Genomic DNA, 12,810 nt, shown 5'->3' with positions numbered 1-12,810 from the left:
GAAGTATTTATTCTGCAAATAGGTTTTAAACACATATCACAAAGGGTAAAGTTTTTTAAGGGAATACAACATAAAGTTGATGTGGTGCTTATAAAAACCTCTCTTAAATCTTCTGTGACTTAGAAATTGGCCATACGTATTTATTTAATATTTTTTTCCACCAAGGGCCAAATGTCCAAGTTTAATTTACATATGAAATGCATTTAATACAGTTATGATGGCTGTAGTGCACAACAACTGACTGCAGCAAGGCATTTTGAGGAACCGGATGTTGACTACCATCCACCATGCAAGTATCTATACATACATAAAATAATTTATTTTCTTAAAAAAAAAAGTACACCTGAAGCTGAATAATATTATATGGCAACAATAATTACACACATACACACATATATATATATATATATATATATATATATATATATATATATACACACACATGTATAGTCATGGGATATGGAGTATAACATAGGGAATAGAGTCAATGGAATTTTAATACTAGATATATACAATGCCGGAGGGGCAATAGAGTGGGGGAGGGGGGTTATCACTTTGTGAGGAGTGAAATGTCTAACTATTACATTGTTTTGTACACTTCTACTAACAATAGCAACAAAAAAGTACAAAACATGTGTGGGGAAGAAAGGTATTCTAAAGGTAAAAATGGGGGCTGGTTGTTTTCTAGTTAAATTTGCAAGGCTGGCTTGAAGAACACAAGGAGATAAAGTTAACACAAGGGCTGGACTACTGTAAAAGTTACAAATATGTGGTTAGACCAATAGATATATAGGCAAGCTTTTGTCAGGTAATTTATTAACTATTATAAAGACAACAACTAAAGGTACCAAGTATTTCTTTGGCTCTTGTCAGGAAGACAAAAATCTCAGTTGATTTAACCTTTTGCTGTCTACAGAGTTGGCATTTCCTTTTTCTTTAATATTTTTGAGCACCTACTATATGCCAGTAACTATAGGCATTAGAGATACAGTGGTGAACAAAAGAGACCAACTGCCCTTTTTCATGGACTTTGTAGTCTAGTGTGGCACTTAAAAAATGAACAGATATGTCTCTCAGGTGATGACAAGACATAGGAGAAATAAGGCAGCTAAAGGGAACAGGGAGTGACACTGAAGTACATCAATCAGGTACTTAACACTGTGCCACTGAAACTGCACTGAGCTAGAAACTATTGGCAGCAAATCAAGGTTTGTCTTACACTGAAATCACTACACCGCCTCATTAACTAAATGGCTGAAAAGTGAAAAGAAGATACGTCAAAGACAGAAAAAAACAAAATAAAACAAAACACTGAACAATCAATGTTCCAAGTTCATTGAATCTATTCTTACAGCTGATCTTTTCCAATGACCTTGACATTCTCAGTACCTTTTGTGATTTTATAATATATAGGGAAAGACAAGCTACATATCTGGTACAAGCTAGCTTAAATCATGAAAGAATGAAACTTTCTTTTTGGTCTCAATGTGATATGCTAAAACATGCATGTATTGAAGGCAGTTTTATGGCACTTTGGTTATTTTGGCTATTTGTATTCATATACAGCCTATGCATATAAAATATATCGCCTTAACACATACAAGTCTTCCCACTGTGTCAGCTAGACAAACGAGAATCAATAGTCAGCATCATACGCACTCAGGAAAAAAATAATTAAAGTTGAAAACAGGTAAATTTATGTTAAAGTAATAAAATTTCTAAGACATTGTCATGAATTGATTTATGAAACAAGAATATTTTCTTTATATTCTAAACACAAAGATATTATTATTTCTGGATGGGGTAGAGAGAGAGAAGAGACAGAAAGAGAGGGAACATAAGAAGAATGGGAGATTGAAGCACAGGAGAAAGAAGAGAGAGAAAGGAAGGGAAATGATTATTTTCCCTTTAATATTATCATAGAAAGTCATTCATGTTCCCTATTCACTTTTCATGTTGAGAAATAAAAGGGGTTATTTGATTATATAATAATTATCTCTTAAATTCCTTTTAATTATACACTTGTTAAGGGAACATTCTAATTTGGAAAATTTTATTTCCGTTAATTTTTTGTTAAATCTGGTGCTGAAATCTGCATGTTTTGCTTATATATAGTGTGTAGTAGGCAGAAAAGTTGCAGATGTTCACATCTTCACCACACAAACCTGGTAATATGTTACAGTGCATAGCAAAAGTGACTTTGCAGATACATTTAAATTTAAAAACTTTGAGGGGGCAGATTATCCTGGATTATCCAAGTGTGCCTAATCTAATCATGTGGGTTCTTAAAAGCTGAGAACATTTTAGGCTGTGGTCAGAGGGGCATAAGATGATGAAAGAATGGTCAGAGACATGCAACCTTGTTGACACTGAAGATGAAAGAAGGAAGCCATAATTCAAGGAATGTAATATAGATGGTCTCTAGATGATAAAAAATAGGCAAGAAAACAGAATCTCTTCTGTCCCTTAAGAAAAAAACATAGCACTGTTGATACCTTGATTTCAGCCTAGCACAACCTGTGTCAGACTTCTAACCTTGAAGGAACTAACAAATTTGTGTTGTTTTAAGCCACTAAATTTGTGACAATTTGTTATAATACAACAGAAAACTAATAAATAGTTGGAAATTACTGCCCAACAGGATGTGGGGAAACAGAAATATATTTTCACGCAACGTCATAAGTAGGTAGTAGATGGTTCATAACTCTATTTCTTATAAAAAATCTTCTAGGATGCTATAATTTCAGTGTTTGTATTTATTTATAATTAATGGGTTGGGTTAAAACTCCAATGGAATAGTTGTTTGAGATGCTGCTTTTATATACTTTAATTGTGATATTAAATTTTAACACAAACAATAAGAATGAAGGAATTTATACTAAATATGAGCAAACAAGACGAGAAGTTGAGGTAAGAATTATGTGTTGAAATTTTACATGATATTAATAATTTTATAACAAATTTCTCAAATATACTTATTTGCTAATCAAAATTAAAATGAACAATGATCATATATTTAATTCCTATCTGGTATTATTTTCAATTTGCCCTATGGAAATAGGAAATTCTGTTTTAGTGAATATAAACACAGCTCTGATGCAGTACTTCTATGTCCAATTCTTTCATATGTATTGAAATATTCTTTATAAAAGAAAAGACTAATCAATTTGGATACCCCCCCAACCCAAGTTAAATAACTGACCATTAGCAACATGGTTCTTAGGCAAAAGTCAGGTGATGGGTGTGGGGAGGAAAAAAAAGAGGATATTTAGAGAATTGGTGGAGCCAAAAGTATTGTGATTTGATAAAGGTTTATGGTGTATCTAGAAGAGATATTCCACAAAGCATCAATTGACCAGAATGCATTTTATATCATTTAGGAGAGATTCTCTAAGCAGAACTGAAAAACATGCTAAGGAAACTGAGACACAGAAAATGCTAAATGAAGTTAAGGAACATAGAATAGGCAGATACTGACAAAATTCAGTTTCAAACCGAAAAAAGTAAACATGAAGACAAGTAAACTGGAAGATTACTTACTATAGACAATCTGTAGTATGAAAAAAAAAATGCAAATATAAAAACATCAACTCCAATATCAAGTTAACCAGAAATCAGTAAACTATGGATCTATATTAAAGTACCTCTTCCACCTTTTGCATATGAATATCATTTGATAACATGCCCTGAGTGGTGCATACTGGAGAGATTAAAGGAGATAAAAGAGTTCCCATCAGCCTCTGTGGTAGTGAAAGGAGACAGCTAAGGACCAGGAATAATCCTGTACCAATCTCTTGGGGCACTTTGCTAACTATCCTAAGAATGCAGCATATTCTAGGGTACCCATAACAATGCCTCAAAATCTGGTGTAAAATTGTTAAATTTCTGCTCATTTTTTATGCTTTGCTCAGAGGCTGGTACCTACTGATTCTACTCAGGACTGCTTTGGAAGTTATGCAAGTGGTGTTTGTCTTGATGTCAGTAGAAGTTCTAAACTTAACTGAGCTCCATAGAGGCAAGGAACAAAGAAAATCTGAATAGACACTTTAATAAAACGCATTGTGTGTACGCAAGTAAAGCATAAATACACAGAAGAGTAATAGAAATATATATATATATATATATATATAAAAGGTCAAATCAAATAGAACAACTTTTTGATACAGGTGTGACAGCTCAAACTTTTGTTGGGAAAAATGTTGATGAAATGTCTCTGAATTCTCAAGAAAAAATATATCTGTGTGTTCAGAGATTTATTAATAAAAACTTCTTTGATATCAACTGGATATATCCAACAAGACTTCTACAGTATGACGGACAAACAATAGTTGTATAACTTCTCTGGGCTTAGGTTATATGTGAATAAGTCCCGTATATATTACACTATACATTTCAGATTTCCTTAAAATAAGGTACAGCTCCTGTATAACCTCTGAGTCTTGGTGAGATATACCATAAGACATATTTGTTCCATGTAACTATGTTTAGAATGAAAATATCTGGAAGTCAAAATACAAGCTAGAGAATACTGAGGTCCTCATTTCCTTGCTAACCCAGATCAGATCCCAGCCCTTCAATGTAATCACTCATTTTTCTGCCCTCAATTAATTTGCCTCTTTCTGGTTTCAGTATACTTTGCTTGAAAAAGATGGTAATAACTACAAAACAATTTGGTTAAACCTACTTTCCCACTCTGCACCTGACTGGTTTTCAGTTTATTTATGCTGACTGCACTCACTTTAAATTACTTAGCAATATTTTTCATAGACACCTATTCCTACCACTAACATCGCTACATTTCCAAGTCTGTTTACTTCCCATGTTGGTAGGCGATTCCTTTGTACCTTGCCCTCTCTCCTTAAACTTTTAACATCTCCATCTTCACTCTTTTATCTAATGAATCTACTTTCTATGTCATCGAGAAAACAGAAATAATCAGAAGATAATTGTGACACTCTCCTGAACAGGACCCTCACCAACTCCCCACTATTTTGGAAGCAAATGCCATAGTCTTGTGAATGACACATAAATCCATACATGTTATGAGCCCATCACTCCATTTTTTTTTCTTTGTCCCCTCTTATTTCATCTCTGACTCTTTTACCCTTTCTCCTGTCAAAGCTTCATTGATGTTCATGAAAACACCAGACACATGACTAAGCAAATATACGGAAATTCTGCTTGGAAAATTCCCAGATACATGTATTATCATATGTCTCCTTCACAGTGAGGACATCCCTGGCCAGTCTCTTTTGAATGGACACCTCTAACACAGATGCTTCTTTTCTATGTGCGCTGTCAGACGTTTCTCCACAGCACTTAGCTTCTCTTACCAGTGATAGTAAATGAGTTAATTTACATACAGCACATAAAGTACCTGCCATGTATCAGGAGCTATGTGAGTGTTGGCTCATTATTAAAACAAATACTCTTATTAAAATATATTACACTTAAAAAATATGTCCCCCTACTTTTCAATGTAAATTTGATAAAGGCAAGGGTATTTACTGTTTTGCTTACTGTTGTTTACCATCAGTACTTAGCATAGTATGTGTTAAATAGTATAGGCTTGATCAATGTTTACAGAAATATAATGAAATATTTGAACTGTTTCAGGAGTACATTAGTCTCTATCTATCTATCTATCTAATTTATTATTCTCCAAATAAGAGAGTATTTTTTAAAAGTTGAAAATAGCTATTTTTTATTCCAACTTTTATAAAACAGATGTGTCTATATCTTCTTTAAAAGTATGTGTACTTTTAAATATTTCCATGTTCCTATGAATAGGAATTCTAATCTGCTGCTCCAAGCTTGGAGAGTCAAGTATTTTATTTCTCACTTTTTTGAGATAAGTGCTAGATAACACATAGTAAAAATGATTGTATCATGTATTAAATAGTGGCTCTTGCACAGTAGACTCAGGAAATTAGTTATTTTTGTCCATTTCTCTGTATTTCAAAGTTCTGTTTAATAAATAGCAGGTTTGGAAAGCACTTCACTTTACTTTCAAAGACTTATTTCAAATATTTATACTTGAATCATACATTAAACATAGCACTAATCATACCGTAATATTGTTAATTATTTAATCATCTGTCTTTTCAACTAGAGGGCAAATTACCTCAACCTACAATATAATGGCTGGAACATAGGTGTTATTTTTTGTTGACTCAATCACATCTGCTCACATTTGTCAATCAATAAATAAGTAAAGGGCTTTCCTCTGTTCACATATATATGTCATCTACTCAGAAAACTTTTTGACAGTTACCTGGTCTTCATTTGTGTTCTGAACATTTACTTTCCTATATAAGTGATTTTTTTTTCATTAAGAAGTGTTCATTTATATAGAAAATCACTCCAAATATGTATAGGTATACTATCTAATCAGATGGTATCAAATCAGAAGCATCCATCATGCCATATCCATATGGAAACTATTAAGTATTATACCTCCACATAAATACCCATATATATGAAACAGTTACTATATTGGTGAGAAAGGCTGCAAGTGAACTATGTATGAAATATAGATAATTGAGTTAGTGGCTCCCATTAAAATCTTCTATTAACATTTAAATTTAAGATGTGTTTTCAAACATGAGAAAGATTTTCACTACATCACAAAGAGGTACAGTAATCTAAACTATTCTTTTTCCTTAAAAAACAAACACACACACAAAAAAAAACCTTACTGTACACCCCTCCTACACAGTTGTGCATATTCCAGCACATTCTCTCTGATGTTTACCCAGAGCAATAAGTGTGTGAGGTATCACCAGGTGCCTTTATGTCGCAGCGATAACGATGACCGTGAGGATTTGCAGGCAGGCCCCTGGTCAGGGCCTTGAGGGCTCCTCTGGTCCCCTGCTGCTCAGTGTGTGAGGTGGTTGTTGGATCCCACAGGTGCCAAGAGTCTGCAAGGCAGTGTCTGATTGACATGGAGATAATTGCGTCTGTCAGCCTCCTACTCAGCAGCTCAGAAATCTTCCTGGAGAGCAGCTATCCTGCAAAAGTTTTAGGATTTTGCTACAGGCATATATAATTTCCTTGTTGAATTTTCCCCCTGAGACAGAAAAAACTGTGAGACTCAATGGAGAGTTGAGGTTAAATTTTAAAATATTAGTGCTTTGTAGTATGAAGTAGCCCCTCAATGCAGTTCAAAATGTATATGCACATATGCCTCCTCCTTTAAAAACTATGGCCTAACACCTACCAGAGCAGACCATAATATCATTTTGTTTAGAACTGGAATTTTTGAATAAACAAAATGTTTAATTAAACAAATTTATGTTTTTTTGTTGTTGTTTTGTTTACTTTTCTTTTCCTAATTAGATATTTAGAGAATAGCCCTGGTTGAGAACAACCTACAGAAATAAATGCATCTTCTAGTGAAAGCAAATGGGATTTAATTAAGGATGCCAATGCCTATGCAAACTGAGAAAAAGATTCTTGCAGCCAGTCTTCTCGTGAAGTTATAAATCTTTTAGAAAGTCTAAGAGAAAAGTTTCTCTGGCTCCACTCTCAAATTAACATCTAATAATAAATGTTAAAAGGAAAAAAAGAAAACAAGCCCTCTTTAGATGTTGGGCTGCTTTTCTCTATTGCAGCACTACTCACAATAGCTGAGGAGTAGGAAAAAAAACAAATATTCATCAATAGATGAATGGATATATATATATATATATATATATATATATGCATATATGCATTTATATGCATAAATGTATATATACATATGTATATATATATATGTATATGTATATATATATGGTGTATACACACAATGGAATATCATTCAGCCTTCAAAAGAAAGGTTTTCTAAAATATGTGCGTGGGGACAGAGCCAGGATTGCAGTTTCCAGGCTCTCGGCCTCACATGGAAAGGTGCTGGCTCAGATAGTAAATGACCATCAACTGTGATTGGATGGCCATTAGCTGTGGCTAGTTGGCCATCAGCTGTAACCAGTGAGCCACTGGCCAGAAATATAACTGCCATGGCTACGCTAGCAGCAAAAATGGAGGCTAACCAGAAGATGGTGGCTGAGCTAGCAAGTGCAGATTGCAGTTAGCATGGCAGATTGCAGCCAGCAACCCCAACCAAGTGGGGTTGGTTGGTCGGCAGAGAGAAGTGGACGGCAGGTTGCGGATAGTGTGGTTCCTGCTTCCTGTGTCTCCAACCCAGCTGCCAGCAAGAATATAGTGGTATGACTCCCCTATCCATGGCTCCGTGGGTGTGTTTTTTTGGCCTCACCATATCCTGTGTTCTTATATGGGGAGCGGGACTAGGGACCCCACATGCCACCCTGCATGACAATGTGTCTACGTGGATGAACCTTGAGGCTAAGAGAAAAAAGACAGTCATAGTAGAACAAATACTGCATGATTCCACTTATATGAGGTATCTAAAATAGTCAAACCCATAGAATCAGAGAGTGGAATGGGGTGTGGTGGCTAAGGGCTGGGAAACAGGAGTTACTAATCAATGGGCGTAAAGTTTCAGTTATACACGATGAGTGGGTTCTGGAGCTCTTCTGTACAACATTGTGCCTAAAATTAACAGTATGCTATTGTACAGTCAGAATTTGTTAAGAGGGTAGCTCTCATGCTAAGTGTTCTTATTGCATAAAATAACATTTGGAAGAAAACCATCTAGAACTTGACAAAGTTTGATTATGTATTATAAGAAAGAGGCCACTCCAGTTCAAAAAGCTACTGCCTCTTTCCCCTTACATTCTGCTTTGATAACAATCTTTAGACAGTAAAATTACTGTTTTAAGTTTATAGGCATTTAGATGTTTCTAACATTTATTCCCCCAGAAAGCTAGAAAATTAGAGATCTCTATTGTAGGCATATTTTAAAATCACGTGTGGTCAAAAGTGGTGTCAACTAACTTATCAGCTTTTCCTATGCACATTCTGCTTCAGTCTTTGGGTTTTTTTTTGCAAAATGTCCTCAATATAGACCCACTGCCACCAAAGGAAACAAGCAGAATACTTTCAGAATCTCAGAAAAATAAAATACGAAACTCACTTGCCTTATTAGGAACTCTCCTCCCTGAGTTCAGTTTAACATGCATTCCTAGGATACATCATCCTAAGTAAGAAAGTTTCCACGTCCCCAAAATATGAAGCCTAAGCCACATCAATCTACCTCATTTATGTTATCAATAAAAATAATTCTTTTAACTACTAAAGTTAAAAAAGTCCTCTTTAATTTAAACCTTATATGATAAATTAACTTCATATATACTAACAGAGACAAATTATTTCAGTACTGCTGAACATTTTTAATATTTTAGGCTTTTTTCAAAGAAAGTTTAATTTTTTGCATTGTTTAGGTGTATATTTAAAGCACAAACATGATCTCCATTATAAGTATCTGCCACCCTTTACACACCTACGCATAGATTTTAGTTGCCTATGATGGTGGTTGGGACACTTCCCAATCCATATTTCTTCATTAATATCTACTTATATTAAAGGCACTAAAGACTAAACAAAAGTTATCATGTGAAGCAACAAACAAATATCAAATAAAGCTAACAAATGAAGCAAAATGCTTAAAAATTAGTAATGGGGGAAAACATAATGAATCAATTTAGATGAAAAATAAGAAATGCTATTACAAAAGGAAAACATTGAAGTCATAGTAGAGACTTATTTATCCCAATCACTGTGCATAGGGACTTATTCCTTAGAACAACAGGGAATAGGTGAATATTTTAGGCTGCCCCTGTTTAGTTAGTTATGAGACAGCAATGAGACACTTGTATGCAGTTGATGTCTCAATAACACAAATACCCTTGCTGTGCGAAAGGCTACAAAGGAGTTTCCAAGTGAAAAAGTTCTCATCAACTAAAGACGAGAAAAAGCTAGTACATTCCCTTTCAGGTCTGCTATGGACTGATGTGTGTCTCCCCACAAATTCATATGTTAAACCCTAATCCCCAATGTGACTATATTGGGAGATGGGGCCTTTAGAAGGTAATTACAGTTAGATGAGGTTGTGAAGGTAAGTCCCTCATGATGCGAATAGTGTTTTATAAGAAGAGGAAGAGACAGAAAGAGATCTAGCTCTCTCTGTCATGTGAGGACACAAGAAGGAAGGTAGCCATCTTCAAGCCAGGAAGAGGGTCCTGACCTCAACCAATTTGGCTGGACCTTGATCTTGGACTTCCTAGCCTCCTGAACTGTGAGAAATAAATGTCTATTGTTTAAGCCACCCAATCCTTGGTATTTTGTTATAGCAGCCCAAGCCGACTAATGCAGACACTTTCAGAGGCAGGAATTATCTCCAAAATACATGAATTGTTCCATCTTGGCTTGAACTGGACCTACTGATATGCTTCCATTCCCCAACGGCTATAGTTAAGTCACAGGGATACCTGTCAGGGTGCCTGGGCCAGGTTTCCCCAGTGCTGCAAGGGGAAAGCCCCACTCTGGTCCAACATTAAGATTGAGGCAAGAGATCACTGGAAACTCCTCACGTGAGTCTTTAGAACCACGAGGAGAATGAGCCAGTTCTGATCTCTTGTGCCGTTTCCCCTACTGTAGCAGACCCTCCCATGCCTCCTCCTGCTCACGTTCTTTGGACCTTTTTGTGTCCTAAAGCTAATGACTCCCACTGTTATCTGCACCTGTGGCCTGAAGGTTTCCTTTCTCTCCCTTCCTCCCCACCAGAGACATATAATGCCAAACCAACTCCCATATGACAAGGTCTTTAACACCAGGGAAAGAATACCCTCAGGAGCAGCCCTCAGCCAAGGAGGTAACTACCCCAGCTTCCTCACTCTTCTTGGAGAGTTACTGAAATGATTGCACAGTCTCAGAATTTCTCTGTGAGAATGACCTCTATTCGCCTGCCATTTTAGATGATTTAAAGCCTGTGTTTTATTGGTTGTTTTCCCTTACCTGAATCACATCCCCACTCCTTGCTGGTACTCAAATCTTTATCTCTGATCTGCTCACCGACAAAGCAAACTCATGCACATTGATACCCTGAGCAGTTTCTTACTTTATCTTCTTAATAGATACAAGATCAAAATTATATCTAAGCCCGTTCACTGATGCATAAGAATGGGGTTTTCCTCTATGTAGAGCCGGGCTTCTATGTAAGCAATGGAGCCATAGCTACCAGGGTTTCTCACAGCCCGGATTGCAGGGCTAATGTGGGGCAGCAAAACAATAACAGGTAAATTTCAATGAATTTTTAAAATTTTTCAGACCTTGCTCTCAGACTTTGATATATGTTATCTTGTTTTATTATAATCACCCAATGAGGCAGATATCATAGTGTCACACAACTGTACAAAAGAATGAACATGCAGAGAAGATGAGTGCAGCAATGTGTTGCTGTCATGCGGGGCGGCCTGCAGGGCCTCTGTTCCTGCTCCCCACATAAGAACACAGGATGTTGCTAGGCCAAAAAGGAACACCCACGGAGCCATAGGTAGGGGAGTCATACCACTATAGTCTCACTGGAGGCTGGATTCACACGACGTGTGACCTGCTGTCCGCTTTTCTGCCAACCAACCGACTACTCTCCTCGACTCGACTCCCCAGCGCAGCCACGGCAGTTGTATTAGTGGCCAATGGCTCAATGGTTAGAGCTGATGGCCAACTAGCCACAGCTGACCAGCATCTACTACCCAAGCCAGCACCCCTTCACATGAGGCCAAGAGCCTGGAAACTGCTCTCTGCGGCTCTGTCCCCACAGTTGCACTAGTAAATGACTGAGTTATGATGTATAAATACAGACAGTTTGATTCTAGAATACAACCTTAAACAATATACTATCTCATTGACTAAGTTTTTCATATGATTACATTTTTGTCAAAATTGGCAGCTGTTAAGTCTCATTTTTGTCTTCCAGGTTTTCTCACTTGAATTAACTCATTCTCTCACCTGAAAAAGTTGACTTCCACATTTCCAAATAGGCATTTTGGCCATTGGTAAGAACAAGCATAAAACCACTGAGAGAAGGAGTCTTTTAACTAAGTTCCCTGACCACATGGTGCCAGACCATCAAGAATGAATCAGGGGACTGCATCTGTTTTTTTAATTGAATCTTTCATTCAATATTTATTGATCCCCTACTGTATGGCAGGCAGAGTAGTTGGCCAAGGAGATATCATGAGGAAGAAAAATCATGTCTCTTTTGCCCTGAAATTTATACTCTAATGGGTTGATAAAAAATATAATCATATAAAAATGAATAAAACATTTCCACATGTTTTTAAGTGATCTTCAAAAACACACACACATATACACAAGCTGATGCAACAGAACGTCAGGGGTCTGAATTGCTTTATAGAAAGTCTTGCTGAGGGTGAAACAATGGTGTTGAGACCTGAGAAGAAAGGGAGCGAGACATGCAATACTTTAGGGTTGAAGTTCCAGGCAGAAGGGATTGCAAGTTCAAACCCTAATATGGGAGGAAGTTTGGAATACTAAGGGAAAAGGCCAAGACTGGCAGGAAAGTAATGAGCAAGAAGGAGGGAGGTTCTACACAAGCTTGAAAATTTAGGCAGAAGTCCAGTTATGTAGAGCCTGGTATCTGGGGAATGAGTTAGGATGCTTTTCTGCGTGTGATTAGAGACAGTGGAAAATTTTAAGCATAAAAGACATAATCTTATTTATTTTTAAAAGATAAGTTTATCTTCCATGTGGTGAATCCATGAATGAAGCTGAGGGAAGAAGAAAAAAAAAAAAAAAAAGCACTCTGGAAGCTATGCAGAAGTTTAGACAAATGGTGGCCCAAGGAGATACTAGTAAAGATGGAGAGTAGATTGGCAGGGGCTGTGT

The sequence above is a fragment of the Rhinolophus sinicus genome, linkage group LG07 (assembly GCF_036562045.2).
Source record: "Rhinolophus sinicus isolate RSC01 linkage group LG07, ASM3656204v1, whole genome shotgun sequence".
NCBI classification, from domain to species: Eukaryota; Metazoa; Chordata; class Mammalia; order Chiroptera; family Rhinolophidae; genus Rhinolophus; species Rhinolophus sinicus.
This window is presented reverse-complemented; position numbering follows the sequence as displayed.